The sequence below is a fragment of the Neofelis nebulosa genome, chromosome 8 (assembly GCF_028018385.1).
Source record: "Neofelis nebulosa isolate mNeoNeb1 chromosome 8, mNeoNeb1.pri, whole genome shotgun sequence".
Taxonomy (NCBI): domain Eukaryota; kingdom Metazoa; phylum Chordata; class Mammalia; order Carnivora; family Felidae; genus Neofelis; species Neofelis nebulosa.
The window spans coordinates 61,357,825-61,382,552 of NC_080789.1; the positions used below are offsets into that span (position 1 = coordinate 61,357,825).

Genomic DNA, 24,728 nt, shown 5'->3' on the forward strand with positions numbered 1-24,728 from the left:
CCTGCTTTGTTTCTCAATATTTCAATCTGTAGCTACAGGAACTCCCTCACACTCCTCTGGTCTGTTCATGCCCTTTTAGTGGTTTCATCCCTCTTCCAATGCTATTTCTTCCCAAAGAATATCTTTCCCCAAATCACTCTTTTGGTTAATCCTTATTTGATTTTCTGGGAGCAAAACTTACTTCAATCATTCTCATCTCTAGGAAAATTCTTGATACACCTGGGAAGAGTTAGGTATCTGATGCAAGCTGACTGTGTTCCCTTCAAAAAAGATGCATTGACATCTTAACCCCTAGTGCCTCAGAATGTGATCTTGTTAGAGAATAGGTCATCAGTGAAGTTAAAATGAGGTCATACTGGAATGGGGTGGAGCCCTATCCAGTATGACTAGCGTCAATAGGAGAAGACCATGTGAAGACAGAGACATACAGGGAGAATGTCATGTGAACACAGAGGATGGAAAAGATGCCTATATAGGCCAAGGAATATATAGGAATGTCAAAGATTGCTAGCAAACCACCAAAAGGTAAGAAGGGGGAAAACAGATTCCCCTCCTCACTCAGGGGGAGCATCGCCTGACCGACATCTCAAGATTGGCCTTCTAGCCTCCAGAGCTGTAAGACAATAAATTCTGTTGTGTTAAGTCACCCAGTTTTTAGTATTTGTTTACAGCATCCCCAGGAAACCAATATAGTGTTCCTCCTCTTCCACGTTCTTGTGATACCCTCTTTTTACATTAGCCTATTTTCCTCTAGACTGAATTCCTCAAGGGGAAGGACTCTCTTATTTGTCTATGCTGGGCCATGTCTAGAATAGTGCTCCATACAGAAAAGGACTAAAAGCATATGTGCTGAATCAGCAAATAAATGAATGAAGAGGAAAAGGAGACTGGTGACTCTATGGGGAAACATGGAGATCCAGTCCAAGGGTTTTGTTTTGTTCTTTTCTTTTCTTTTCTTTTCTTTTCTTTTCTTTTCTTTTCCTTTTAGCAACCCCACTGCCAGAATTTTTCCATTTGTATCTTTGGAAATCTTAGCTTCTTCTTTAAATGCACCTCGAAAGGAAATGGTCATCAAGAATGGGACAGTTACGTGTGGGAGGGATTATTGCAAGCCAATTTGAAGAGGAAAGTTAATGCAAAGGAAGGGGCCCTAACTAGAGCAGCTCAGGTCTTTGAGAAGGAGAGTTGTTCTCCCTGAGTAAAGAAGGCATGAATTTGGGGCCCAGAAAGATCCAGAGATAAAACATTCCTCTACTTCCTAAGACTCATCCTTCTAGCTACTCCTTTTTGTCTTATCCCATATGCTTGCAGGTCACAAATCTGTTGTACCTTTCTTCCCTTGAGATCCCTTATCTCCCTTCCCAGAATTCCTGTCCTGTTGTAGTTTCTGAGCAATTTTTCAGAACTTCACTCCAGTGACCTTTTTAATAATGCTTTTTCTGATTCCTATCCCAAGCCTCTTGCACCCTCACATATCTCTTAAAGGACCTATCTGCACATCTACATATATTTAAACCAATCATGAGGCCCTCCTCTCCTTCAAAACAGAAATTATGTCTTTACATTCTTTAACATCCATCTCACTAGGAGGCATGTTGGTGGAATAAAGAAATGAAGGCCAGGTAAACTTTGCCCTAAGAAAATCGCAACTCTTCTTAGGTTGCACGCATGAATAACGGAAGAAAAGCATTGGAACCTAGGCTACAAAACAATACTCTGTAAGGGGACTAGCATTCTTTCCCACATGCGACAGAACTCAGAACTCAAAGCATCGGCAGCAATCGTGGCAGGACAAACGGCAAAGCATATTTGCAGGAAAGACCTTGGAGTTGGGCAGGATGGAAGGAGCAGCAAAGATAACAGTAGAATCTCATTCCTGAGAACGAGTTCCATACCCTTCTCTCTCTCTTGGCCCAATGACGGTGGCCAGGCACAGTGGAGGTAGGCAGCAGAGTGGATGGGATTTAGGAAGGTCCCTTTGAGTAAAACTCTCTTCTCTCATTCTAGTCTAATCTAATTCAAGGGGCCCAGATTGGCTGGGGAGGACAAAACCATCCAGGCAAGAAGAGGCAAATACCCTCAGCAAATATTGGCGGTGCTCATTTGCTCTTCACTGGCCCAGTACCCCAAAGGTGGGGGAAGAGAATTCCAGGCCAGAAAATATAATTAGTCAGCCTGCTGGTTTGGGCTCTAATTTAATCTGGGCAGCTGTGCCAGGAGCCTGTATTAGCATGACACTGGGAGGCGGAGAATATAATTACGGAGCAATAGAGAAGGGGAGGTGAGGTGGGATGGTGACCCCCATTTGTGCCCGCGTCCAGGATGGCGGGGAGGGGAGGGTGATGTCAAGGGGGAGTGAGGATTCCCCTGAGAGAAGGGAATAGGAAATAGGCTTCTGTCAGTGGATGGATGGCAACTTTAATTTGGCTTTTGAGAAATTATGTGTGTGGTGTGCAGGATGTGTGTGTGTGTGTATGTGTGTGTGTTGGTGTTGGTGTGTTGGGGGGACAGGGCTTTGTAGCTAGGGGCTAGTCCACTCTGCATGACAAAGGTGAGTCTGAAAGTTGATGGATGGCCTTGGTTACCTTGGAGGGGACAGATGGGAGGGGGATGTTGGAGCAGGTTAGGGCTGAGTTCTGGACAAACCCTTAGATACTTTTTCAGTGGGCTCGTCTAAATGGGTTAAGCAGAGTAAAGATTTTAAATCTGCACACTCATTACCTCCCTTTTGCCTTTGGCAAAAGAAATGTTATTAAAAGAATACTTCTTAGGGAATGTCATTCATAGCAAAAAGGGACCAGCTACTAATTTTACTTCTAGGGAGTTAACTTTGTGCTGGGCTGTGGGTTAAGCAGTTTATACTTTATTACGTAGTCTGTATAAAGCTCCACAAGGTATTTGGTATTATAATTCCCACTGAACAATTGAGGAAACCGAGGCTCAGAGAAGTTGAATAAGATGCCCACAGCCACACAGCTAGTAAGTGTTGAAGGCGCAATAGAAATCAGGCCTGTCTGACTCTGGATTCTAGGCTGCTAACCAGCTACAAACTAACATCAGTTGTGAGTTACTATCACAATTGGAAATAGAACTTGGCTCTCCCACAACACTGCCTTTCTGCGCAGAGGACTTATGGGGTAAAGAGGAAGATATCATCTGCCAGGTTAAGAACGGGATGTATTAGAGAAGTAGAAACAAAAGCCGTTTTCCTCATCCTCAACCCAATGCTTTGGTCAGTGGAAATAAGAATGTGATAGTAACCGCTTAATTCTTTGCTCACTTGGTGTGCACTGGGTGATATGCCCTCTCATTTCACACCTACGGCATTTGGAGGTCCCAAATGTCTCTCACTGTCCCATATCATGTGAGGAGACGTAGGCTTCCGGATTCCAGCACTTGCCCAAATGCAAGTGGCTGACTCATGGCAGGGCAGGGGTTCACATCCGGACAGCCCACTCTCTTAATCCCTGTCTCACTGTGAGCCACACTCGTCCTTCAGGCGTCATTGCCTTGGATGAGGGAGTGTGGGGCAGCCTGACCTGCCCTCCGCCCCAGGTGGGATGTGTGTGATATTCCTCAGGCACTCCTGGCTACCCAAGAACAAAGGAAAGGAAAGAAAACAAAACAAATGGTTAACTGATAAAGATCACAGTCCTGCAGGACAAGAGTCTCCCTCAGTTTACAAATGTCTTAGTAAATTACAAGAAATAGACAATCTTATCAATAGCCTAATCTCCAGAAACCTATGGACTCCGTTTCCTGGAGCCCCTAGCATCACCCTCCCCTCCATAGTGATGTGGGGAACATAGGCAAGAAGGAAATGGCAGGTAAAATTAAGTTTCCTTATAACCTGCAGCCCGTTGACAAATACCTGAGGCAAATACAGAGTACAACATTTCTCCTGGAACCTCCTACCCTCCTAATGTTAATAATGCTTTGCCACAGAGAAAAACAACCTTAGCTTGACAACTGCAAGGCCTCAGGTATCTTAAGAGTCCTCTTTAGCATATCACAGTCCCTTGAGAGACCTCCCGTTTGACTTTAGTTCCCCCACCTCCATAGTATATAACCAAGCCTTTCTTCACAACCCCAGTGCCGCTCTTTCTGCCCACGGGTTCTGTCCCAGTACTTTAATAAAATCACCTTTTTGCACCAAAGACATCTTCAAGAATTCCTTCTTGGCCGTCAGGTCTGAACCCCACCCCCATCACCCAAAAAACCTCATCACCATCCTTCCCTCCGTGTCCATGATGGAGCTGTGAGGCCTATCCACCCCAAGAAGTGACCTGAAACTTCAAAGATCCATAGAAATCTTCCTTAATTTCAAGCCTCAGCACGTACAAATCACATTTCAGCCTGTTGTTTGAGGGAATAGGACAACCTACAGCTGTAGCAGGGATCTCAGAGTTAACTTTTCCTGTGGCTTTTAGCCTTTTCCACTACCCTGTGAGGACCTGCAAAACTGTTCTGTCGTGTCCTAGGGTCCTCTGGTCTTACAAAAAAAATGGGGAGGGGGCACAGAGAGGCCTGGTTCTTCATTTTCTTTTGGTTCCATTACTCTTTCAGCTCTCTTTTTTCCTAGGCAAAGACCTCCCTCCAGGGCCTTGAAAGCCACTGGGAGTAAGAAGGGAGAGCAGCCAGCTTCCTCCTCCCAAAGGAGGAAGGGAGGGAGGCTCTGCTCCCAGGGTGTCTGGACAACAGGGTTAGCCAGAGGAGATGGCCCTCCCTGCCTGCCTGTCCTGCTTGCTCAGCTGCTCAGCATCTGCCCTGCACCCAGGAGTGGGGCTTCTCTAGGGCCCCTGCCAATCTCCTGGGCTCTGGCAGAAGGAGCCGGAAAGGCCGCAGATGGGTCCTGTATCCTGAAGCCTGCGGGCGCTGTGGGGCGGCTCCATGGTCCATGTCCAAGAAGCCAGAAAAGACGTCTTGATTTCACAGATCTCCCTACCCTTGACATCCTCCACTTGTATAGCTTTTATTCCCTATATCCCCTCTTTTACTCTCCAAAATCCTCCCGGCCTCCTCAAAAGAGGGCACATGCTCTCTTAGAAAAAGCTTTGGGCCGAAGGTCAAAAAAGCTTGGTTTTGCCCCTCATCGTGTGGGCAAATCTTCATCTATAAAATGAGACAAATGGTATCTGCTCTGTGTTTCTCACAAAGCTGGGAGCAGGGGAGGAAAGGCCTGTGAAGACGCGGTTACGTCAGCTACTGAGACGATGACATGGGTTGCCCTTAGTATTGCCACCACAGCGAGGGGAGTTACAGAGCAGCAGAAGTCTCAGAATGAGACCCACCAGGCGTGAAATCCGGGCCTCCTACTGACACCGCTAGAGCTCATTTTCTTCATCTGTCTCTTGGGGATAAGATTCTCTGCCTTGAAGGGTTGCCATGAGGTTCAGCAAGGGGATGGATAGGACGGTAGTGAGAGCTTGATACGTGGCTGTCCTCTCCCAGATTACAATGTTTCCCACATCCAAGCCAAGGCTGTAGGGCCCTGCACTAGGGCTGTGTGGGCTGGACCTTGCATAAAAGTGAAAGGAACAGCTTTGAATCCAAATGACAGCCCTGCCTTAGTTTAAAGCTAGGTTTTCTTTTCTGCTTATTATGGATCTTTGATAAGAAATACAATTGCTGAGAAGTCTGTTTTGCTTGCTGTTTGCTACGAGCATTGTGAGACCTTTCCTGATTGTAACCCGCTGTGTAGTAGAATGGGCTGTAAAACTTCCTAAATGTAGTCTGATATGTGATGGAATGAGTGATTGTACATAAACTAACCGGCATTTCTCGCTTCTGTAAACCTGCTTGTTTAGCACATTCCTCACCTACCCCCTTCCCCCTTTCTTCCTCCCGCCACAAGTAACGGACAAAGCCTTCCCGCCAAAGGACAGACAAAGGACGCCCAATCAGAGAACAACAAATGTCCTTACTTTAAAATCAACTAATCAGGCCCCTCATAATTTGAAACCTCCCCTGTGCTATTTGTCTCTGTCTATAAAAACGCTGTACCAACCCTGATCGTGGCCTCTTGCGTCACCAGCGACGAGTGCGCAGAGGACCAGGTTCGAACCTGCAATAAAAGACCCTTGCCGCTTGGCTTTGACTTATGACTCTGGTGGTCTTTTGTGGGAGGTTTAGGGACTTCAGGCATTACAAAAAGTGCCTCCCCAAGGAACCAAATACAACCAAGGTGCATGCTCTGAGACCTGCCTGTACTGGCCGGGAGGAAAGGTGTCTTTTTTTTGCCTGTCCCCCAAATCTACCGAGATTGTGATGTGCTAGACTCGAGCGTAAAGGTTTCCTGAAGCGGGTTAGGACTCCAGTACCAGAGTTTCAGGCAGAAGGAGTATGATGCACAGGAGTTACAGTAAAATCACACACACACACACACACACACGCACGCACGCATGCATAAACACAGCTTCCAGAATGAGATTTCTAAGCATGCTTCTGCTTACATCTTGCTGCACTCAATATAGTTTTGATATCTTTCTGACACTCCCCTGTTAAGAAAATGAAATACTAAAGCTAGGAGGTGAGAGCTTTGATCACGAATAGGGTGTTTACGTAGTCCTCAAATAGTTAGGAGGACTTCATAATTTTAAAACATTATAATTTTACAATAAAAAAAAAAACAGAAAGTAGCATCTTATGTTACCAATAATGGGAAAACTGATACCGTGTGCTTCCCGATGTGACGCGCTGAGGATACAAGGCACATACAGACTCCTGACGAAATCATCTCACCCGAATTTAGTCGCATGAAACTGCAAGCAAACCAAATTGAGAGATGCTCTACAAAAGAGAAGGACTATCCTGTTTAAATGTCAGTGTCGTGAAAGAGAAAGGAAAGCTGAGGAACAGTTCCCAATTAGAGGAGACAAGAGACATGGAAATTAAGTGCACTTTGTGATTCTACACATTATTAGGAGAATAACGAAATCTGAACTAAGTCTGTAGATTAGATAATAATATTGTATCCATCTTAAATTTCCTGACTTTGATCATTGTGCCATGGTCGTGAGAAATCATTGTTTTCAGGTCAGGGTGAGGGGGCATAACATCTGCCAATTACTCGCAAAAAATTCAGAAAACTAGGCAGTGTGATAAAGCAAAAATATTAACCCTTGTAAATCAAAGGGACAGTTGCACCAGAGTTCTCTTTACTCTTCTCCCATAAGTTTGAAATTATTCCAAAAGAGTAGTTCACAAAATAAAACAAAATTCAAACCCAAAACTAACTGAACATCTTCCGTTCCATTCATTCTTTGTCATGCAACTCACATGTAGCCACCTTGAGCCGCTTGATTTTTCCCAAACAAACCCTGTATTTTCTACCTTGCTATTCATGCTCGCTCAGATCTCTCTGCCAGCACAGGCTTCTTTTTACTCCATGAACGTTTGAAATCCTATCCAACCCTGGACATCCTTAATAAAAATTACCCAATATTAAGGAAGAAGCCCTCAATAGCCCCTAAATCCATCCAGTCTGCTGGGTTAATTCCTAAGTCTGGGTTAAGTCAACCTTCCCAGCAGTGGGCTAGTCTCAGATACCACGGGGGAAACCACAGGAGGAATTCAGAGCCTGGGTGTAGGCTGCCACCTGGTGGTCATTAGGAATACATTCGCTTGAAGAATTCCGTCAGCCCGTTTGTAGGGAAGTCAGGACACGTTCTCCGTGGCGCCTCATTCAGTTCATCTGAGGGTTATAAAATCCACTTTACGGTTTGTTTGAGACTAGAGTTAAGATCTGTTTATTGTTTTTCACAGAATATTCACTCAATAAATGATAGCTATTATAATTAGAAACAAAATAGTATACTGTAGAAACCATTTATTTTCACGTTTTCATTTTGTGGTTAAGGAGCATGAAATCCAGGAAAGATGCAGAGCAAAGCCTACAAGACAGATTTGTTGACTCCTGACTTCTTTGCCAAATGTAGGTCAAGAAGAAACGAGTTCATTATGAGCATGGCAAAAACTATAAAAGGGAATCAAAGAACACTTTGCGTGGTCTAAATCTTTCATGCTCATGCTCTCATGTACTTCTTTTTTTTTTTAAGTTTATTTTTTACTTTTGAGAGAGAGAGAGAGAGAGAGAGAGCACGCAAGCAGGGGAGGGGCAAAGAGAGAGAGAGAGAGGGAGAATCCCAAGCAGGCTCTGCACTGTCAGTACAGAGCCCGAGGCTGGGACTCAAACTCAAGAACCATGAGATCATGACCTGAGCTGAAACCAAGAGTTGGACAGTAGGACGCTTAACTGACTGAGCCATCCAGGTGAGGACTGAGGCCCCACCTCATGTACTTCTACCTTCTAAGGTCAGCCTGGCAAGCTGCTAGCTCCATGTGGGTAAGAGCAGGAGGGGGCTCCAGAGGTGGGAGGGAAGAGAAGGACGGTCCTGTTAGGAGGTGCTGCCCCAGGGAAGGAGGCCATGTTTCCTCCCGTGAGGTAGACCACAGCATTCAGGGTGGTTATACTTCACTTTCACTTTCTCTTCAGTGTGAACCTGTTCCTTTCAGATTCTCTTCCCTCTAGTTCAGCGTCCCTTTCTTCTCCACCTCTTCCTCCTTTTCTCTAAACCTAACAAAGGGTTCTCTCCTTGGTGCCAAGACTCCTACACAGACCAGGGGCTGGGGTTAACACACATGCCATTTCCCCCTCCTGTAGCTCTCCCTCTGATCAGCAGATGACGGTTATCCCACTTCCTGTGATCAACTGACAAAACACCGATGCAAGGGTACAATGTCTTTCCGGAAATCCTGGGTTGTTCTTCCCCAGTCCATCACTGGGTTCTACTCCACACCCTCTCGTGCCCCTATGTCTGCTCCACTCTCTAGTCCACTGTGGCTGGGGAATAGTTGGACTTCGGTGGGATGGCCTCAGAGCCTCAGGGCTTCCCTTTTATAGAGATGAGAGAAGGACGCAGGCTTAAGAAAGAGCCACCCTCCCTCCAATCTATTAACCTCCTACCCCATCTCACTATATCCTAAGTGCTCATGCTCTACTTCTGCCCCTGACCCCACACTCACCCTACGTTTTTTCCCCTTACACCAAATCTCCAGCAACCCCCGAATTCTACCTGCTGTTGTGGCTTTTAATGCCTATCCCTTTAAAGATTTTAGGGGCGCCTGGGTGGCACAGTCAGTTGAGCGTCTGACTTCAGCCAGGTCACGATCTCGCGGTCCGTGAGTTCGAGCCCCGCGTCAGGCTCTGGGCCGATGGCTCGGAGCCTGGAGCCTGTTTCCGATTCTGTGTCTCCCTCTCTCTCTGCCCCTCCCCCGTTCATGCTCTGTCTCTCTCTGTCCCAGAAATAAATAAAAAAAATTAAAAAAATTAAAAAAAACGTTGAAAAAAAAATTAAAAAAAAAAAAAGATTTTAGAGTGCTGGACACAAAGACCCCAGTTTTAAGTTCCTCAAATCCATGAGGTCACTAACCTCCTGGCACTTATCCCGTAATTTCTTCAGGGTTCAGCCCACCTTAAATGCTATTTGACTCAAAAGACATTATATTGCTTTTCTGCCATCCCCTCTTTATTTTCCCACCACCACTGAATGATATCATCGTCATGAGTGTCTGCTTTGTACCAGGTACCTGTATAGACAGGAACCCTACTAGAAGCCCTCTTTTCTTCTAGAAAGGGAGACCAAGATGAAAATTATTCCACATTTTTTTTCCCTCAAGTGCATGGGTCTGACCTAGCCCCAAAAGAACCCTGACTCTCATCCTAGTACATCCCCAGATCCTTCCCCCTCCACTGCTCTTACACTCTATTATGGGTCCCAGGATCTATCCTTCTCAACAGGCTTGTAAAACATTGACTATTCACTATGTGAGTCACACTTGAAACCCAGTGAGGCCCTGTGCTTCTAAACTAAACAGGCTTGATCAGAAGAAAGATAGAACATAGCTCACCAGACAGTCAAACAATCTTGAGCTCAAACCATCTGAGTATGATGAAACACGTGAGTGTCACTATTTAATCTAGAGAAGACAGAACTGTAGTGGCTGTAGTGGACAACTTTCCCAAAAGTAATTTCCTTGGGATGCTCCTCAAAAAATAAACATGTATGTAATATATATATTATATTTGGGAACTACAAACTCTCTCTCCTTCTAGGAAAGTCACATCTCCATCACTTATTAAAAACTTCAAGGAGGTGTGCCTTACAGTCAAGTTTGTCTTTTGTTAACCACGTGTTTCCCCAAATTATTAGATTAGCCTGGAAGTAAGCCCTCTAATGGATAGCATTTTATATTGTCTCTTTTCATATCCTCCTGGATCTAGCTTATTTCTGGCACTACCCAGTATGAATAGAGTTATAATTTCAGATCTCTGAAGGAATATACTCTACAGAGGCCTGTAACAGATTGTTCTCCCATTCTGCAGGACTTATAAACAAGGAAGATAGAGCAAGACAGAAGGAAGGACTTTCCTGCAATTGAGTTGAGTGATTCAGGAGGATGGGTGTGTTAGAAAAGTTAGCAAAGCCCATTTCTTGGAACCCTTAACTCCCAGAACATAGAAGCAAAGAGAAGGAGACGATGACCCTGGTCTGGTGGACCCTTTTGTGTCTGAAGAAAGTTTAGAAAACCCTTGATTAGTTGAACCATCGCTTTCTCCCCTAAGATTCCATCCACTGTCCCCACTTTTGAGCCTTTGCTATGGTAAGGAGACAAACTCACTTTAACGCCCCCATCAGCAATTTGAAGGAATGGGACTCAGTGAAGAATGGGCATTTGACTCAGTGAAGAATGGGCGTTTGCAAAGCCATACATCTGAGAAAGAAGAAAGCTGAGGACTGAAATGGAAGCAGGTCACTTGCATCTGGGCCTGGGAGGAGGGGCTGTGAGCCACAGCTTCTCTGTCATGGGACAACCTCTCTGAGCAGCCTTCCTGGCTCTGTCCTGGGTCTGGCTGGGCACCCTGCCAGCTGAGCTCTCAATTCGGCAGCTTCAGAACTCACTCCCAGCTCCAGTTTGGCTGTTTGAGGGGTGCATCGGTGTTCAGAAACTGTTCTGACTTATCACTGCTACCAGGCTACCTATCTGGGGGATAATATCCTTCGTGAGCAATTTTTACTTGGCTTTTCAATGGACAAGAGTTGTTTTCTAATGTATTCTCTATTACCTTTACAATAACTTCTTTTTTTTAATTTTAAAGAATTTTTTTAACTTTTTTTTCTTTTTTGAGAGAGAGAGACAGACAGACAGAGCACGAGTGGGGGAGGGGCAGAGAGCGTGGGAGACACAGAATCCCAAGCAGGCTCCAGGCTCTGAGCTGTCAGCACAGAGCCTGATGCAGGGCTTGAACCCACTAACCTAGGGATCATGACCTCAGCCAAAATCAGATGCTCAACTGACTGAGCCGCCCAGGCGCCCCCCTTTCTTTAATTTCAGAGAGAGAGGGTATTCAAGTTGGGGAGAGGGCCAGAGGAGGAGAGAGAGAGAGAGAGAGAGAGAGAGAGAGAGAGAGAGAGAGAGAAATGGAATTTTAAGCAGGTTCCATGCTCAGTGTAGAGCCTGACACGGGCTCGGATCATGGGCAGGGATGGTGACCTGAGCCGAAATCAACAGTCAGACTCTCAACCGACTGAGCCACCCAGGTGCCCCTATAATGATTTCTTACCAAAAGTCTGTCATTTAATATTTTCATTTTCCACAACTAACCGCATGTGATCATATGAGAGAAAAGAACACTCGTGTGGATAGATACCATAGATTTCTAGAGGCAAGAGAATCTTTGACATATTTCCATATTTTTCACAAGAGGAAAATTGATGTCAGTGAAATTAAGTAACAATCATACAGCTAGTGTTAAAGTTGAGGGTCCCTTCTATTCCCAGTCTCAGTGTTTATACTGAATCCCTTAACACAGGAGGGAGAGCGCCCAGAGTGACAAACTGGCCATGAAATGAGGCACTAATCTGCTGAATTGCATAGGCATTATGTGTCGCTTCATTTAGTATAAGGGTTTTTATTTTTAATCAAGGGCGGAACGAGCAAAACGTCATTTAAAAAGACCCTGAAGTCCTGGACTGCATGTAGCACCCAAAGGGCAATTGGTTTTCAGGATGCACGTGTGATATATGATCAGAGCATGTTACAGTGTCAGAGATATCCGGGCACTTCATGTTTGCAAAGGACAGAGGAAGAGTAGATGAGAGAGAGAGAGAGAGAGAGAAAGAGAGAGAGGGAAAGGGAATTAGCCAACAACTGAGAAAGAAGGTCATCACGTCCGCACTTCCTTCTCTTCCTAGGAATCCCGTGGCTTCCAGCCACCGCTGGTGAAAAAGAAAATATTCTTTAAAAAATCACACAAAATAGCAATTTTCTTTTTTTAATTAACAAAACAAAATCTCTAGAAATTGGCTTGAGAAATGGTTTATTTAAGAAACGAAGCGATGTTGATGTATACAGACATACGGCTTGCTGAATATAGTGAAAACGGTATTAAAGACCTAGGAAAACAGCTGCAGCTTGAGCATTTGTGCTGAGTCATTACCCTATGTTCCTTTATTCCTGTAGCTTTGCAACCCCTCCTTTAAGGAACGTTGTCTGCATTTTGCAGACAAGGAAGTTGAGGCCTTAATTAATGTGTGCGGGAGCGCAAAGACCCCTAGTGCCCCAAAGCCTGCTCTCCTAACTGTGACACTACCAGTGTGTATCAGAATGCAAACATTTTTGCCGGGACAATCAATTGTTCCTTATGCGGGGAAAGTCCTGTACCTTCAAAGACATTTAGCATCTTTGGCCCTCAGGCACTGAAAACCAGGAGCAGCTTGACGGTCACTCTGAAAATTAAAATGCCCTTCCATATTTATGCACTGCCTGTAGAAGTACCCCAACTGTTAAGGAAAAAACTGCATTTCAGAAACAGGGTTAAAAAGAATTTTTTTTTAAATATGAAATTTATTGTCAAATTGGTTTCCATACAACACCCAGTGCTCATCCCAACAGGTGCCCTCCTCAATACCCATCACTCACCTCCCTGAACTTCCACTGGTTTATGGGGCACCTGGGTGGCTCAGTCAGTTAAGCTTCCGACTTCGGCTCAGGTCATGATCTCACAGCTCATGAGTTCGAGCCCGGCGTCGAGCTCTGTGCTGACAGCTTGGAGCCTGGAGCCTGCTTCCGATTCTGTGTCTCCCTCTCTCCCTGCCCCTCCCCTGCTCACATTCTGTCTCTCTCTCTCTCTCAAAAATAAATAAACATTAAAAAAAAATTTTTTTAAAGCTACCACTGGTTTAGTTTTTGTAGTTAATAGTGTAGAATAGTGATAAAGAGACCAAGGGAATGCTGAGTTTGGGTTTGTTTGTTTTTTTTTTTACTTGTTGACTTTGAAGGAATTCTCAAAAAGCACCCTACTATCGTACTGGAAAATGTATTTGACATTTTCATCCCTACATGTAAAAAAAATGTGTTTGTGTATGTGTGTGTTTGTGTATGTGTGTATTTGAAAGAAAAACAGAGAATTATTATTTTATTCATATTACCCTTGAAGAAAATAATGTTTAGAGAACTTAATTTGATGATCAAGAATTTTATTTCGGCTTCTTCCCACCACACTATAGCTATACTGTGGATAGCCAAAGAGTTGTCCTCTTCGCAATTGGAAATGGAGTTTAGGAACACGGTAAAAAGAGATGAACCTGTGGTGACAGCCATAAAATTTGAAAGAAGAGAATGGGGAAATGAAAGAAAGAAGAGAATGGGGAAATGAAAGAAAGAAAAGAACAGATATGTGAAAATCAGTCACACTTAGTACATTCAAGATATGCCCCGTACAAGGGTATTGTGATAAATATTTGTAAATAAATGCTACAAGGAAGGAAACAGTTGGGTAAGAGGGATGGGAGATGGCTGGAACGGTAGACATCAAGCGAAGAGAGAGGAAGCAGTCTTGGCAGATGTTGGAGAAGTGGAGCGAGGGCTGGTCCACAATGCTGAATGCTAGTCCAGGGTGGTAGCGATTGGGGATGGAGGCAAACTTCTCAGAGTTTAAGAAAGCTTCTTGGAACTGAAAGCCAATGAACTGGAGACATCTCTAGGATGTGACAGAGTTTTAAAACTTCACCTTTAAAAATTCCTTGGGAAAGCAATCATTTCTTTATAAAAAAAAAAAAAAGTAAGAAAGAAAAACTTTAAAGGGATTTGAACATAAAAGCAAAAGGCTAAGAAGCCAACCCCAAAAGAAGTTGCCTACGACGGCATGCAGTATTTGAAAACAAGCTTCTAGAGAATTTACCAGAGTGTGAAAGAGTTATGCAAACCGATCGATTTTGGATTAGAGCGGTCTCAAGTGTGTTATAGGGCTGTGAGCATTTTCTGAGATACGTATGAGCGAACTTTCAGACACTCCTCCTCCTGGGGACAGCAAGCTTTATCACAGTCATGAGATTCCAGTTACATGGTAGGAAGACTCCCATGCACATGTTATTAAATAGGCTGTGCCTTTCCCTTAACAGGAAAAGATCTCTTGTTTTGGAAAGAGCAAGGCAGCACTCAGACAGGAAGGGCTCCTTAGTGGTGAGCTCAGTGACTTCAGATCTTTTGTTCTTCAGTCTCCAGAGCTAGAGCAAAGGATGTGGCTGGGGTAGGAGGCGGGGACTGTGTGTGTGTGTGTGTGCGTGTGTGTGTGTGTGTGTGTGTGTGTGTTTTCTCATTTCCGCTTCCCCTTTCTGAGCTGGCAACACCAATTTCATGAGGACAGAGAGAAAGGTACAACATGCAATATGATACTTTGTCACTGTCCTCACTCAGGTCCCCATACCTGGGAAGGGCTTGGCCGGGCTTTGACAACCGCTTCGCCTCACACGCTGCTCTCTACCAGCAGACAGGTGAGTATAATTTCCACCTCAATTTTAAGATGATACTGATTTGGGATGGTGCTGGGAGATAGGAAGCAGGTAGGAGAGAAATCACGTTGCCAAGAAAAGGGAAAAGTCAGGAGCAAATTTCCCACATTCTCGACTTGAACCTTGAAAAATTCATCACTACCTCGCGGAACAAAACGTCCCTTTTTTTTTTTTTTCTTCCTTCCTCCTATTCCCAGAAAGGTACTCTGTGTCGGGTCACAAAACATGGGTTCTTCTGATGGCCTGAAGTAATATTTAAGAATTTTTTTACCTTTCTCACCTGGGAAGTCCCTCTATGTGTCTTGCTGTACTCCCTCGTGCTGTAATTCCAATCTGATCCTAACTTTGAAAGGTTCTCAAGGAGAAGAGTTTCTCAACTTCCCTGTAGGTTCCATTCCAGCTCCCATAACGGTGAACAAGTGGGAATCTCTAGCTGAAATTAATGTTGCTTTTGCAGATGTAACTACTTTCCTCAGAAGCTGCAGAAGAAAGCTGGTGAAGAGATAAACTGTAGCAAGATATACGGGGATTAGATACGAGGGAGAATTCACACCATCGGACAATGTCAGGCCAATTCAATGGGAAGGTTCTAGAAAGATAACCACCTGTGAGGGTTGTTTTCCAGACTGTCCATCTCAGAGATGGATCTGTGGATATGTTGACCACTTAATGACTTACCTTATCTGGGATGGGGGGTCTGTGCTCCATGACTTACCTCATCTGGGATGGGGGGTGGTCTGTGATCCTCCAGCACCCTTTGTCTTATAGGCAGCCAGGCTGAGCATGTCACTCCCTACATGAGTTTGGGGGAAGGTAAAGGAGTGGAAAGATCCTTGCACTGGGGTTTTCCCAGGCCCCCGCTATGCTCCTGCACTTTCCAGTGGGTGGAGAAGAGGCGGGTCCCCAACATAGAACAAGGAGAAGAGAAAAGAGCCCCACAGAAATGGTTTGATAAGATCATGAGGATTTATGAGTACTGGTGACTCTGTCTATCACAAATGACTGCCTGTCTAGGCAAGGGGACTTTTTAGACAGTATGTGGGAGGCCGAGGATAGGAGGTTGGAGGTTGGAGGTTGGAGGCTTTCAACTTGTGTGTCCAAGCTTACAGACTTAAGGGTTGTTAGGCTTGAGTGATTGGAGCCAAAGATCTGGCATGATTATCCTGTAACAGGATGCATTATTAGGAGGAAGGTAAGCCAGGTTTATTCTCTCTCTCTCTCTCTCTCTCTCTCTCTCTACTAGAATACTATCGGGGTTAACAAGCAGAAGGTGTAACAAGAGGGATAGAAAGAGATCTAACAAATGATTTCTTATTCATGGACACCCCAGGGAGTTTAAAGCTATCTTAATAACCTTTCATCACAACTCCCTGGCCCCTGAAAGGGGGATGGAGCCTTGGGATTAAACATTACATAGTGGCCACAGGAATCAGAACAGTCATTTTTAGCTCAGGGTTTATGACTCTCATTCTAATGGAGAATGGAGAGGAGGTTTGGTCTCAGCTTAGATCATGACTCGTGGGCCCACTCTAGGCTACAGTAAGGAGAAAAGATCAGACATTTATTGCCACTTGATAATTGACAACTGTTTTCCACCTGCAGGGCAAAATCGAAGTGGGTATTCTGGTACCCACTGTGCTTTGTGCCCTGCCCACACCCAAGCCTAACACAGAATTGCTTAAACATAGATTTTGAGAAGAGAGGGTGTAGATATGTGAAAAATAAGAGGGGAGAATAAAAATGAGCCCATGAGGGAAAGAGCTGCATTACCATGGAAACAGGGATGAAGAATTAAAGACGTGCCAAGAAAGCTGCTCACCCTCACTTCTGTCTCTAGACTGAGCTATCTACACACCAGGACAGATGAACAGATGTTTCTTAGTCCTGCTAGCTTTAGAGCCCATCCAGGTGAAAAAAAAAATTAGTATCTCCCAACACCGAGAGCACCGAATGACTCTTTTCCAAATGTATAACTTTAATGTTTCCTGTGGTACTTGACAAGCCTTCCATGGAACTCATTCACACTATGGAAGTGGACGTAGGGAAGAAAGGGAAGGAGAGAGAAAGTGGTCTCTGGTGGTCTTCTTTCAGTATTGATTCAGCTGAAATTATTTGGGGGAGAAAGGTGGTGAAAGAGGAGGGTAAAATAGTTACATTGATTAACTGGAATTTTTCTTGGAATTGTCAAACAACATCCCCCTTTTCCCTGAAATAGATTGAACTGCTGCTTTAGACCACAGACGTCTCCGAATGCTCAAAGGCTATACTCAGGGTAATGTTTGCTCTGAAGATCTTCCCAACTGCGGTGGCATGGAAGATAACTAGAAATTAGGAATGTATTTCCTATCTGTGAAGGAACGTGAGAGCATAGGGCAGGTTGGGGGCGTGTTGAATGGGGTGCAGTCAACCTGGTTTGAGGTGGAGATTGTCCTATCTACAAACAGAGAAATGGCTGTCCTGGGATTTCCCACAGGCCTTTGCAATGGGGGTGATATGTGTGTATCTTGGCTGTAAATGCGAATGAGATGCAGAAGGTCTTGTGGGCCTCATCATGGAAACTCTGTTTCCTCCTTCTCTCTTCCCACGCTTGTTTTCACTCTTAGTCCCAGTTTATAGGCCCTGGTTGGGTGTAGGCACGATACAGACAGGACAGAAGAGAAGAGAGGTCTGTCTGATACATGTCCCTGGGAGGAGCCCCAGAGTGGAAACCAGAGTGGCATGAGGAAGGCTGTGTGATGTAAAGGAAAAAGCATATACTTGGGGCTCCGAACTTGGGAACTTTGAGTCCCACTTATAACCATCATATTTTATGTGAGTTCAGATAAGCCTCTCTCTCTCTCTCTCTCTCTCTCTCTCTCTCTCTCTCTCTCTCCCTGTCTCATTGTCTCCTTCCGTCTCCTTATCTTTCTCCCTCTCTCCCTCCCTCCCCACTCCTCTTTTTCAAAATGACTGACTGGGATTAAATGGTCTCTCTGGTCCCTTTGGGCATTAAGTAAGAAGGAAGGACCTACTTAGTGTTTATGTTTCATCTCTGCTTAACAGCAACACCCCTCTTTCACCATATGGATTTTACACACACTACTGTATCATGTTGCTCACTCTTTCTTCCTTCTTATTCCTGGAAATGTCCCAACTTTAGTGAATGGTTTAGACTGAGGGAAGATTAATAATAATAACTGCTATCCTTTATGAAGAACCTCCCTTATACATCAGGGACTTAATATACATTACCTGATATTAGCTCCCTAGAGCTCAACTAGTTGTATGTTACCTGTTTTACTTATGAAGAAACTTAGGTTTAGGGGGGACAGGTAAGTTACCATTTACATATGCAGTAGGGAGATAGAACTGTGATTCCAAACAAGGTTTATTCTGATTCCAAGGCTCTTGCTCTTTCTACAGTTTTCCTTCTCAAAAGTTGGCCATCCTTACTGGGTCCCTTAAAAATACCCCCTTGAGATACCTGCAAACAGCTGATATTTAACAGGTACAAAATGTTAGATCCATAATGATTGTTAAAATATTTCAATAGTTCCAGGGCACCTGGATGGCTCAGTCGGTTGAGTGTTCCACTTCAGCTCAGGTCATGATTTCACAGCTGGTGAGTTCAAGCCCTGCATCAAACTTGCTGGTATCAGCACAGAGCCCACTTCAGATATTCTGTCCCCTTCTCTCTCCGCCCCTTCCCCACTTGTGCTCTCTCTCAAAACAAAATTAAAAAAAAAAATTTAAATAGGGGCACCTGGGTGGCTCAGTTGGTTGAGTGTCCGACTTCAGCTCAGGTCATGATCTCCTTGCTCGTGGGTTCGAGCCCCGTGTCAGACTCCATGCTGACAGCTCGGAGCCTGGAGCCTACTTTGGATTTTGTGTCTCCCCCTCTCTCTCTGCCCCTCCCATGCTCGTGCTCTGTCTCTCTCTGTCTCTCAATAATGAATAAATGTTAAAATTTTTTTTTAATATTTTTTTTTAAATTTTTTTTAACGTTTATTTATTTTTGAGACAGAGAGAGACAGAGCATGAATGGGGGAGGGTCACAGAGAAAGGGAGACACAGAATCTGAAACAGGCTCCAGGCTCTGAGCTGTCAGCACAGAGCCCGATGCGGGGCTCGAACCCACAGACCGTGAGATCATGACCTGAGCCGAAGTCGGACACTCAACCGACCAGCCACCCAGGCGCCCCTTTTAATATTTAAATAGTTCCATACCAAGTTATGATAAATATCAATTGCTTCAAGCCACTGAGCGCCCATAACCAACCCAACTATCCCACAAGTTTCTCCAGACTGGCTCTGATTGGCCTGTGATGCTCTATAACCATCGTTAAATGTTCTGAGTGGCACAACAATCTGAAAGTAATGTGCAATTCTAGGCAGCCTTTTTCCCCTCAACTAGAACCTAGTTGGACCCTTGTTGCTGAAACACTCTGTAAGCCTGACAAAAGCAAAACTGCATCATAATCTAGTTAGAGTTCAGAAGGAAAACTATGCTAATAACCAAATGAAGCAACACTTCCTTCACGAAGACTGTCACAAAGCCAAGGATAAATTTATTTTGGTTTACACTGTCTCTTCTATACCGGGCTATAAAGTAGAGAGTTTATATAGCATGTGAAATGGATAATTTACAAAAATAGTTTCTCCTTTCTTTTATCCCAAATTACATGTACCAGTGATACTTGGGTGGTGATATTAGGTTATTTTCCTGTTCTGTAATTAATGGAAAGACCACACAACTAGAGTCAGACCAACCTGAGTTTAAATCTCAGCATTACAAGATCCTAAATATATGACCCTGGGTAAGTCACATATCTCCCTGAGTTTCACATAACAGTAATTAGCTCAAAGGTGATTGTCTTGATTAAGTGATAGTGTTTACAGGAAGATCTTATGGATAAATATAAGGTACTCTACACATCCCAGTTATTATTAGCACCTATCACTTTGACTTACCCATGTAGCGAATCTGACTACGTCCCTTAGAAAAACATACTTGAGGTATATGATGTTCTCAGTGTAGTAATAATGACAGAACTACAAAGGTTTTCTCCTGATACTAAACTCTCTGCTTCTGCTGATGATTTTCATTAGAAGATATTCATTTCAAAGCTCTTATTTCCTGAATCTTCTTTTGTCTAATTTCCATCCTATCAGCTGAAATTTCTACTTTTAACTATAACATCCTCAGAACAAAGAGAATTCCCTCCTACTCTATTTGTTGTAGTCAGATTCCAGAACATTGGACAGGTTGTGGAGAAATATTTGGGGAGTGAACCTCTAGAGAACTGGAGAAAAGAGGAAAGGGCAAAGGGCTGGAAATGAGAGCAGAAGGGTGAAATAAGGCTTTTAAGGGGTAATTCAGGTAAATAGCAACAGAAGTAGTGTGGAATTTTTTGGGTTGAGGGGGCGGGCAGTTCGTAGGAACATCAGGGAAAAGTACCAGCAAGCTAGGACTTCCTTCCTCATAGAAGTTAGATTAAGTACAATTTTGTAATATAAACCAGCATCAAGAAAGATAACAATCAGATTCCAAAAGGAACCTCTGACCAAGGAATGGAAACTTAGAATGGAACACTCTGGAAAAATAATTTTTTAAATATAGAAGAATTTGGTAATTCAAGTGTTACAAAATTTTGGTCAAACCCATGTGACCCCTACGTTCCATCAACAAAGGATCAGCATGACTATGCCCCAAGCCTCTTTCCTCTTCTCTACAAGGTATAATATATATATATATATATATACATTAGGATTTGGGACCTTGTGGAAAGTCAGGAGCACCTGTCCCGTAACACCTACTAAACGAGGGTAGTTTCTCAGCACCAGTCTGATTCTCATGTCTCTGCAGGTACAGCATTTGCTGAGCTCTTCCTGTTGCAAAGGTACGATGCTGTGTCTGAGTTGGGGCTCGGGGGAGGGTTGATGAGGAGTGACACATAACGACCGATGGGTGACCATGTACCTCTTGCTGGGCGTGGTAGAGGCACATGTGGCAGTTGCTAGAGGCAGGTAAGAGAAGCAATGACTTGAATCAGCCTTCAAAGTGTAGACAGAATTTGTCTGGATAGAATATGCTGTGGATGACACAGCATAAGCCAAAGAAAAAGAAGTGGAAAAGTTGAAAAAAGGGCAGTAACACCTGATGGAATCACGCTCATTTGGGTTCCTTCTCAGCCTCCCTCATTCAAAGACTCAAGACTCCCCGCTTTCCTGGGTCAATGAAAGTTGGAAGTGTAGGAACCTCATGAGCCAGGGCCACCTTAAAAAGGAATCTTGCAAGTGGGAAGTAACACCAGAGGCCGCTGGACCATTTCCTAATGCGTACGGGGAAAATGATACAAAGGCATTTGCTTTTACAGATAGTAGCCATACATACGGGTATTTGAAACCCAACTCAAATAAATTCGTATACATTGGTCTCGAAGGTAAATGTACACAACATCGAATCCCACCAATCCATTTTCAAGAGGATGAAACTGCTCCCCAAGGAAAAAATGTAATTGGCTTGCCAGACGTCAATGGATCAGACAAAAAGTTTGAAAGAATGTCCACGTCTCCCAATTCCTCCCAGTCAGCACTCTTTACACTGCACCACACTCTGTGGCACATGTGGGTGTATGTGTTTGTGTAACTTGTCTGAAGGAAATAGCTCCACACCCTTCCCTCTCTTACATGAGGTCCCAAGGCCTTCAAAGGTGCCATTTCGACCGCTGCGTGCACCCATCCATCCTTCAATTCTTTCTAACACTTGTCACTGCTGATGTGCTTCTCTGATATCATGTGCCACTTCCTCCAGATTCCCACAAAGAATACTCAGTTTCCTACCTCTCAGCAGCACAGCTTCCTCCCTGCAACCGCTAACCAGACAGTTCTATCCCTCCCTCCCTCATAACATCGCTGAGCTTCTCACTCCCACATAACACCCGTGAACAGGTCTCTGTGGCAGAGATTGGGAGAATTGCTCAATTTTCTGAGCCCGTGACCAGTTTGCCAAGGTTGAGATTAGCTTAGATACGGCTGGCATCCTTTCTTTCAGACTTGAAACCGTGTCGCTTCCCCAGGTGAAGAAAGTATTCCATTCTCGCACAAATTGTTCCAAAAATGGCTGTCATTCTCAGTGGGTGGTAGAGACCTTAACTTGTCTAGCCTTTCTGTTGCTGTAACCATAATGGTCATTTATTTATAAGCCCTTCTTTGGAACACTTATTCATTGTGATTCTGTTTCCATGGGCTTTCTCCCGTAGGTATTTACACTGAGTAAAACCTTTGTGCATAGGACAGAAGAGCAAATAAGAATAGTTAAGAAGGGGTGCCTGGCTGGCTCAGTCGGAAGAGCATGGGACCCTTAATCTCATGGTCAGGAGTTCGAGACCCACATTAGGTGTAGAGATTACTAAAAATAATAATAATAATAAACTTAAAACAGAAAGGAATAGTTAAGAAATTACAACTTCTTTTCATAATTATAGGAGCTCCTAGAACAGAAACAAATCTTAGACTCTCAAATTCATCTCTTTTCTCCCAACTTGAAGATGGAAACATTGTTACATGCTTAGTAGCACACAGTTATAAGTTCATTGTTAACCCTTTGGAAGCTGATCTCCCTACATAGGTCTCTTAGGTTATGATGAATCTGTAAAGCAATGGGCTCCTTTGGGGGAATAGTCACCTACTGAACATTCATTCGTTTAGAGAATAAGTATTTCCTAAGTAACTACAATGAATTCCTCTCGGTTTTATGCATTAGGGATACAGCAGTGAACAACCCAGACAAAATCTCTGTCCTTGTGGAGTTTATATTCCAGTCAGAAGAGCAAACAATAAATAAGATTAACAAATAAAATATCAACTATGTTAGTGATAAGGACTAAGAAGAAAAAATGGGCAGGGAAGGAAATCCGTGAAGGTGACTATTGTAGGCTATAGAACCCGGGTCTGACTTCATGAAGAAGGTTGGTTAAGAGTGGGCTTTGCAAGTGAAGTATGTCAAAGGCTGAGGAAGAGGCAGATGGAGAGGGGAAAGAACATGAGAAAAGTGTAGGGTTTAAAAGGAGATAAGCATTTTCAGGAGGCAAAGAGGAACTTAGCCTATATGCGTGTAATATATTTTCCAAGATGTGGAGGAATGTAGAATAGAATTCCTATCACAGAAGATGTTGAAACCCAAGTAGAGGCGTCTATCTACCATCTCCACTGGTGAGATTCGGACACTCTGCTGGCCTTATAGGGGTTTAACTGTAAAATGACACATCACAAATTTATGGTATGAGAAGCATCAAATTTTAGAGCATAATGTCCCAGTTGAGCAACTGAGAACAGAGAAATGGACTGAAATTTCCAAGGTCATACCACTAGCAAGTGGCAGAGTAAAGTGTGGGAGTCATATATTCTTTCTTTCCTTCTTTCCTTCCCTCCTTTTTCTCCTCCCTCCCTCTTTCCTCTCCTCCCTCCTGCTTCTCCTTCCCACCTTCCCTCACTTCCTCTTCCCTTCCCTCCCTCCCTCTTCCCTTCCCTCCTTCCTTCCTTCCCTCCTTCCTTTCTTTCTTCCTTTCTTCACTTCTTCCTCCCCTCCTTTTTTCCTGCCCTGCTGCCTTCCTTTTAAATCCCCCTCGTTGCCAAAAAAAACCTCTCCTTTGTGAGCTGAAGAATTCTTGTGTTTGAGATGAGGTCCATTTACTCTGGGAATTAAAGACAGTAGGCAAGTCAGCCTTTGATGTTTTCTTCTTTGGACCAACTAACACCAACCTATTCAATATTTTGAAGGTGAAGAACTTGGTAAATAAACCCCAGTCAAAGCTTTTTAGACTCTTTTCCTCAGTTCTTCCTAGTGGTAATTTCATCCTCCTTTTTATCACCTCACAGCATCTCTGTCTAAAGGACAAGTTTTTTTCTGCACCGCCTCTTTGTGGCTTCTCTGCGTCACAAGCTTAATTTATTCATTTAATTTGCCTTAAAAGGCACGAACAGTGGATGAAGAGCCGGGCGCTCTGGGTTAACAACTTCTCAAAGTGCCGGCTGCTGTCTCTCCTTGGAGGATATTTTTGCTGTTGGGCTGGACACGAAGTGAAAGAATTTAGCTCAGACAACAGTAACTATGTATTCTTTGTCTCTGGATATGTTTTGTCTGTAGCAAGCAGAGGCATCCAAAACAATTTCATTGCCCTAGGAAGGCATCTTATGTTCCGGATGTTCTTCTCAAAAATAGCTGTTTTAGGGCCTAAATTGTTGAATACCTCCCTAATGATCTCGTTTTTAAGTCCTTGAAGAATAAGAAGTCTAAGGAAACTGGCATTCTTATTCTTTTTCTGTTGTTTTCCTTTGCTCCAACAATTAAAAAAATTTTTTTAATGTTTATTTATTTTTTGAAAGAGAGAGAGAGAGAGAGACAGGCAGAGCATGAGCAGGGAAGGGGCAGAGAGAGAGGAAGACACAGAATCCCAAGCAGCCTCCAGGCTCTGAGCTGTCAGCACAGAGACTGACATGGGGCTGGAACTCACGGACTGTGAGGTCATGACCTGAGCCAAAGTTGGACACTCAGTGGACTGAACCACCCAGGCACCCCTCCCTTGCTCTAACAATTAAAAGCACAGCGATGAAGAATAAGCTGTTGGTGGCAGCTCTGGGGAGGAGACAGATGAGACCCCGAAGAGCTCTGGTCCCACTTCTACTTGTTCACCGTACGGGCTGAGTGAGAGTAGCAGGAGGGAAGAGGTAGGACAGAGTATAAGCCAGTGAATGCACCTCTAGGTACATCAGCCTCAAGGCTTTGTAAGCTCTATTTGGACAGCTGAGTGATTTTTTTCCCCTCCTTCTTCCTCTTTGAATAAGTGGCTAGTGCCATCAGAATGCATCTTTGGGAGGAACACAAGAGATGTTGAG

General features: G+C 44.0%; 1 protein-coding gene across 3 annotated transcripts in view; it reads left to right on the forward strand.

The window, feature by feature from the left end:
* Positions 1 to 14,677: 14,677 nt before the first annotated feature.
* The window catches only part of TESPA1 (thymocyte expressed, positive selection associated 1), a 35,822-nt gene continuing 25,771 nt past the window's right edge, over positions 14,678 to 24,728 (forward strand). For all 3 annotated transcript variants that reach the window (XR_009265626.1, XM_058742483.1, XM_058742484.1), the window contains exon 1: positions 14,678 to 14,834. The gene's annotated coding sequence lies outside the window, so the exon portion shown is untranslated. The remainder of the gene's footprint in view (positions 14,835 to 24,728) is intronic.